Here is a 7,027-nt window from a genome sequence, read left to right as displayed (position 1 = left end):
AGCAGTCACGTTTGCGTTCCCTGATGTTAAGGTGGAAGCATACAGGAGGTGGGTGCTGCACCTGAACGTCATATCAGCAGTGGACGGAAGTGCGCTGAATTGGTGTGAGCAGCACGTATTGCGAGAACTCATGAGCGAAGATCTGTGGTTTGCCCAGATATCGGAGCCAAAGTTGACGGTCGTCAACTTTGATGATCACTTCCGTGATCGCATGGGAGAAGTGTACAGAGGGCACATTGAGGTGTTCCGGAAGCTCTGGAACCTAATGCCCTATGATAAAACAAATGGCGAGATCACGAGAATTCCTCGACTCACTGCGGCGTACCACAAGGTGAGAGAAGAGACGAAAGGTTGGGGTGATTACAAGAAGTTGCCTGAAGAAATTCCTGAACTCCCTCTGATAAGAAGAATGTTGCTCGGAGCAGTCTCCCTTGTGCAAACTCCCAGATTGAGAGCGTTTGAGACAAATGAAAGGAGAGTGGACAAATTCTCGGAAACGATGGATCCGTGTTTTGTGGGCAGGAATGCCGCAATGTTGCAGCATACGCGATTTGCTTACACGGATCAAGCAACGAGAAGGCGGATAAGCAACGCAGCGACTGCGAAGCTTGGAGGATTCGACAAGGAGTGGGCGAAACTGGATCTAGCGCCTATGAAAATGAGAGGCAGAGCTGAATTACCAGAGTTTTCCCTGATCTTGACGAGCGTGAAGCCGGAGTTAACGGTGGGAGGAACGCTACAGACGAGAGCTTTGCTAGCACCCTTCGGATATGAAGACGTCAAAATAATCTATGGAGAGGAGGAAGATCTGTCAGCTGGTAAGCTAGTCATACCGAGATTTCCGGAAGGGTCAGAAGTGAAGAGCAAGGGCGCTCAAATTCGAAAGATAAACCAGAGGGAGATGATGGGCCGAGAGGAAGCCGTCAATCGGAAGAACCTATAAAACAGGAACCCGATCAAGCCGAGAAAGAAGACGATAAGGCATCGACAGGAGGGGTGTCCAGCCTAGATTTCAATTTCCTCAGTGATTTTGAGAACGGCGCGGATGCGTTGGAGATGACTGAACCAGCAGACGAAGGTCTTTATGGAAACGGCCTTTATAGAGACGAGCCGGAATTTGCCGGAGAGCAGCTCTCCGGGCAATCTTAAAGACAACGAACAGAGACTCCTCATGGAATCACCGAGGAGAAGAAGAATAGAAGACGCTGCCAGAGTACCCTTCTTGGGAACGTTGCCCGAAGAAGAGTGGGAGGTACATCATCGAGACCATGAAAATAGGACGGGATGTAGATTGGACAGAGTGGCCTTCATGGAAGAAGTCTGGACGGTAGTTCAGAGCTACGGTACCCAGTCCATTTCGAAATTAGGTCTCAATCGACCACTAATGCGGGAGGTCCTTGACAAACTCGACGAGTGTGAAGGGAGATTGAGTGAGTTTTTGCTCGACTCAGCCACTAAAGAAAGTGAGGCAAACTCTCCTATCAAGATGACGTCGCAAGAAGACAAGGGAGAAGTGGTATATCTGTCAAGAACCCGGAAACGAACGATGCAGTCAAATTTGGTAATTGACAAGAATAATGAAATGAAGATGAAACTGGGCAGCAAGGTTTTATTGAGAAAGGCGGGAAAGACGAAGGTGGATTCCCAAATCTCGCTGAAAGCTGTCAATTCAGCGAAAAGAAAGCGAGTCGAATAAGCTACGGATCTGGGACAAGGTGATGATCGATTGCCTGGCACAGACAGGATGCTGACTGATGTAGCGATGGTGCTACCCATTCTCATGGCAGGAATAAAGTCAACCGGTTACAAGTCCAAGAAGAGTGACCGCACTCTGACTGGAGCAACATTAGAAACGGAAATACTCAGTCAATGTGGGGAGAGTACAATGAAAGACTTTAAACCGTCTCCCATGAACCACGGAAAGGGAAGTGTCGTAGGACAACTGGTCCCAGGGGAATATAACCGACTGACACTGTCGGAGACTGTATCAATAGATGAACCCGCTGGTGGATACATGGGGAGGAAACAGAGTACAGAAACTCGGCCAGAGGATACTTAATGGCTGTGGAAGACAAAAGTGGCATGGAAGGTTAACTGGAGACAATGATGCAAGGCACCACCCTGAAGCAGAAAGCATACGGGACTCTGGTATCTTCTGAGATGCATACAGAAACGATAGAGCAGTTGGTGAGCCTTCCATGGAGATTGGTAGTGGTACGGTTTTACGAAGAAGAGATGAGAACCACACCGAAGATACACGCTCTGATTGCAGTGCCTTACGTGAGAACTGAGTTACAACTGAGGTTCGCCTGGTGCATGATTGGACTGACTTGTGGAGAATATGATTCAGAAGAAAGGAAGAGATCGAAAGAGGAGAAAGTGTTCTTAATGACGAGTGCGAGAGATCTGATGACCCAAGATGGAGCACCGAAGTGGAGAGACGCTCACTGTTTCATTCGATTCATGATAGAACAAATGTCAGTGCCAGCATTGAACACCAGTGTTAAGATGCTAAAGGAAGGCGATGAACGAGCAAAAGCCTTGCTCTTGCTAGCACTGCTGGATATGCATCAAAGCAAACTAAAGCGAGTGAACATGAGGGAACCCGTGGAACTAGAAACCATGAGAAAAATAGACGAAATAAGGAGATTCTCAAACAAAGAGCTGATGCTCACTAAGGAATCCATGGGAGCACAGCCGAAACCCAGTGAATACTGTGGACCAATCAGGAAGAAGTCCTACAGTTACGTGTCCGGAATCATAGGGATGGCGTACAACCCTTTCCTAAATGAGGACATACGCGATTGCTTCTTTGATTACGAGCAAGCAGTGTTGCTAAGATTCTGGACGTCGAGAATTGCAACGATAATAAGCGCTGCTAATCAGCAGGTCAAGCTGGGACTAGTCTTGGAGGAAAAGGTGACTGCACCTTCAGTGCCAAAATTGGACAACCGGGTAGAATTCAGATTGGGATTCTCAAACGAACTGCTGAGAACGAGTTTGATGATAGTGTGGGAACTGATGAAACCATCATGATGTCCGAGTCCCAATGCTCATTCAATATTACCTGCAACACAAGACGTACAGAGGGAACTGAACTCAGACTGTAATCTGCTTGATCTTAATATAACCTGATGACAACAGCCTCTAGGAGCAACGATGAAGACAAAGTAGAGTTGCCTGGCTGGGGACCAGAGGACTGGGTCAAACCTGGTAGCTGCCTGGCAGAAGTCTGTGGACTGGAAGGTCATGTCTGTGGAGGTCTGGATTGCGTAAAGACCTTGGAAAAACAACAAACGCAGTTGACAATTTTGTTTGTGAACATTGTGATGAAGACGAAGACAGAAACGAAACTAATTGCGGGTTGCCATGGAGGAACCGAAGGGAATCTAGTGACTGCACTAGGATTCTACAGCAAGTTTGGTTCTTTAGAGTCACTATTGAATCTAGAACTAAAGCATGAGATGGTCACGGCCATCAGTGTAGAAGTGTTCCCAGGAGTTTTGCAGACTGAGCAAAAACACATAGGAAGGTGGAGGGAAGCAATCGAGGCGGAAATGAACATCAGACACAGTGAGACTTATCGCAGACCGTCGGGAGCGCGATATTTGGTGGGATCGACATTAGCTTCAATGTGTAAGAGCAGATACCCAGCGCATATCGTAGCTGTGGATGTGAAAAGTACGAGAACGATCGTGGATCAAGCCTTCTCGGTGCAAAAATGCGTAAGACTAGCGAGAATGTCAGAAAAGTCTGACAAGTTACTGTGTAAGATGTTCGCAGCGGTTCCGGAGAGAACTAAAGAAGAGCTAGAGTCGATACTGGGAAAGAAGTTCATGGGATACGCCAGTGGGACTTCAGTGGTTTTGAGAGACAGAAGCAGAAAGGATCAACCGTCACGGATTACAATGCAGTAGATGAAAATGATGAAGTCCACCGAGTGATGATGGAAGTGAAACCGCTACTGGAAGCTTCGGGAAAGCGTAATTGGAGGAGCACCATGTCAACACATGATGATTTTACCTGCCATGGTGGTACCCCGGGCGTGGTAATCTAGTGTTGATCTGGGACTGCGGAGAGCTGCTCTCCATGGGTTTACCAGACTCATCACGGCCCATAACGATAGTGATAGTGGGAGTTATGATGGCGATACGATGGCTGGAAGCTCATGTGAAGGAGAATAATAGACAGGAGGCGCCAACGAGAGAACAATTGCAGAAATTGGATTGTCTAAAAGATTTAGATCTTTTTGAGACAATGTGCAAGATCTTGAACATTCCGATGGAAGTGAAAAAGATATGGGCCAGGAGACGTCTGATGCCATGGTTTAGAGCCAACATGACTGCATGGTTTTACGAATATGCTAAGAAGCATATGTCGAAGCACAGCAGAGTGTACAGTGCGTATCAACTGGACATTGGGGCAGGAGCTTTCAAGCGAGCTTTTTAACTCATCGGAATGCAGTGATCACCGCAGTAAAGAGGACTTCCAGGACGAGTGAATGTAATGGAAGGGAGAAAGAAGAGATATTGGAGGAAGATTTGGAGAGAAAAGTGACGTTGTGCCTCCACAACAGCTTCTGCCGAAACAGAGAATCTAATTTTGACCCCCTACCTTGTTGTAAACAAATAGTAGAAAAGCAGAAGTGTTGGAGGACTTCTTTCAACAGCGTCAGTATAGCTACCGATGTGTTGGAAGACACAGAAAATGAAAGTGCAGAGTCAATGTCGCAGGAGGAGGAGATGGAACATTGACAGAATGTCCGAAAAACAAGATGCTAAAAGAAACGAAATTAGAAGAATTTTAGAGCATCTAAATGACGATAAAGAAAAAACAAAGAAGCGAGGAAAGAAAATAAGTCAAAACTCAGAATTGTTTTGTATGTGACAGAAAAACTCAAATGAGAAACAAAGCAACCAAGTTGTAACTGAAACTGAAAGAAAACAATTAGTTGAGTTTTGAGCATTAAAAGAATTTGTTGAATTTTTAAATTTGCTTTTTGATTAATTTAGTGGCTTTAGAGACACTAAATATTTATTTAGAAAAGCTTGAGTGAAGAGTATATTTAAATATTCTAGCCTGCATGATTGTTTTTAATCAACTAGGACGACTGATCACTTTGTGGTAACATGAAAGACTTGGGTAATCTCTTGAAGAGGGAGATTATTTTAATGTTCTTTCTAACCACAGAGTTCCTTAATTTTAATATTCAGGATCAATAACAACTAAAATTTCCGAAAGGAAGAAGCATGGTAGGATACTTTTAGCTTGTTGGTTGGCAGGACTGTCCTGCAAACTAACACTTTTTAAAACTTAGGAGAAAAAATTTTAAATCAGGGCATTGACATTGGAAGTCAGAAAAAATGTTTTATCTTAGAGTCTTATCCTCGAAAGTGCAGATTAAAGAAAGAACTTGGAAGGCTATAGTGATGTAGTATGATGCCATTTATGTTCTGCAGTGAGTCGATATGACGTGGATAAAAGTAATTTCGTGCATTTTGTAAATTCTATTCAATGGCACTGTACCATTCTTACGAAGACTACGAGATTCATTGGGGACATTGACCAGGCTATCCGGGGAGTATGTGACATTCGACCAGAATTGACAAAAAGACAGTTTCGGAGTGCTGGCCGCTAGCCTGGAGAATTGGCAGTTTTAGAGGATAAACAGCGTTATTCAGACAATTAGACGAATCGTGAAGGCTAGAGGATTCAGGTATTTTCAGTTTTTAAAATTTCGAATGATGACGTCAAATTTTCTGAGAAACGTCAAAAACGGCCATTTTGGAAGAAATCCAAAAAGAAACAGAACTTGCGAACAGAAGTTGCGAAAACAACAACGACGATAGTTGCGAGAAAAACGACGACAATAAATAGAAAAATACGACAGAGTATTAAAAGAGACCGCTCCAAGTTGCAACGATTGTAACGCTTCAATCGCTGCAAAGCCATTCACACTAACGGTGAAGGGTGGAAACCAGCCTTCCAGAGAGGAAGTAAGGGTGTTGTTTACCTGGATTCAGGAGTTCGGAGGGGTCTTGAGAGTTGAACTTGAACCATTTTAAATTAACTTTTAGCTTCATGGTTATGTCCTGAATTGAATTTAATTAACATCTAGATTCATTTTCTGACAATGAGAAGCTCGGAGTTAAGGGAAAGGGTTGATCCATCTTCAATGGAGATGATGATTTTTATCTACTGAACAAAAAAATAGTAATATAGTAAATAGTAGTAGCCCTGTTTTTAGGAGTGACCTCGTGGTCTGGCGATACTGAGACCCAGCCATGAGCTCACTAATTTTGCATGTAAGTAAGTTAATTTGAGCGTTCTGGTGGAAGCCGGAGAACAGTAACGTTTTTGTCGACCCGATGCTGAGAAGACCGACAGAAGAACTGGCTTTGGTAGAGACGGTGAAAAGCATGTAGAGCTCTGTTTAGACGCTAGTCAGTCGTTTTATAGCTTAGCTTTATTTCCGTCAATATGTACTTCCGGGCGAATGTTACATAGATGGCCCACCCAGGAGCGCCATGAAAACATCTATGTAACTTTCGCGCGGAAGTGCATATCGACGGAAATTAAAGCTAAGCTATAAAACGACTGGCCGGCGTCTAAACAAAGCTCTACTTGCTTTTCACCGTCTCTACCAAAGCCAGTTCTTTTGGTGGTCTTTTCAACATCGGGTCGGCAAAAACGTTCAAAATAACTTACTTACATGCAAAATGAGTGAACTCATGGCTGGATCTCAGTATCCCCAGTCCACGATGTCACTCCTAAAAACAGGGCTACTACTATTTACTATTTTACTACTGTTTTTGTTCAGTAGATAAAAATCATCATCTCCATCGAAGATGGATCAACCCTTTCCTCTAACTCCTAGCTTCTCATCGTCAGAAAATGAATCCAGATGTTAATTAAATTCAATTCAGGACATAACCATGAAGCTAAAAGTTAGTTTAAAATGGTTCAAGTTCAAGTGCCAAGACCCCTCCGGATTCCTGAATCCGGGGAGATAACACCCTTATTTCCT

The sequence above is a fragment of the Symsagittifera roscoffensis genome, chromosome 7 (assembly GCF_963678635.1).
Source record: "Symsagittifera roscoffensis chromosome 7, txSymRosc1.1, whole genome shotgun sequence".
Lineage (NCBI taxonomy): Eukaryota > Metazoa > Xenacoelomorpha > Acoela > Convolutidae > Symsagittifera > Symsagittifera roscoffensis.
Note: the sequence above shows the minus strand (reverse complement) of the source record.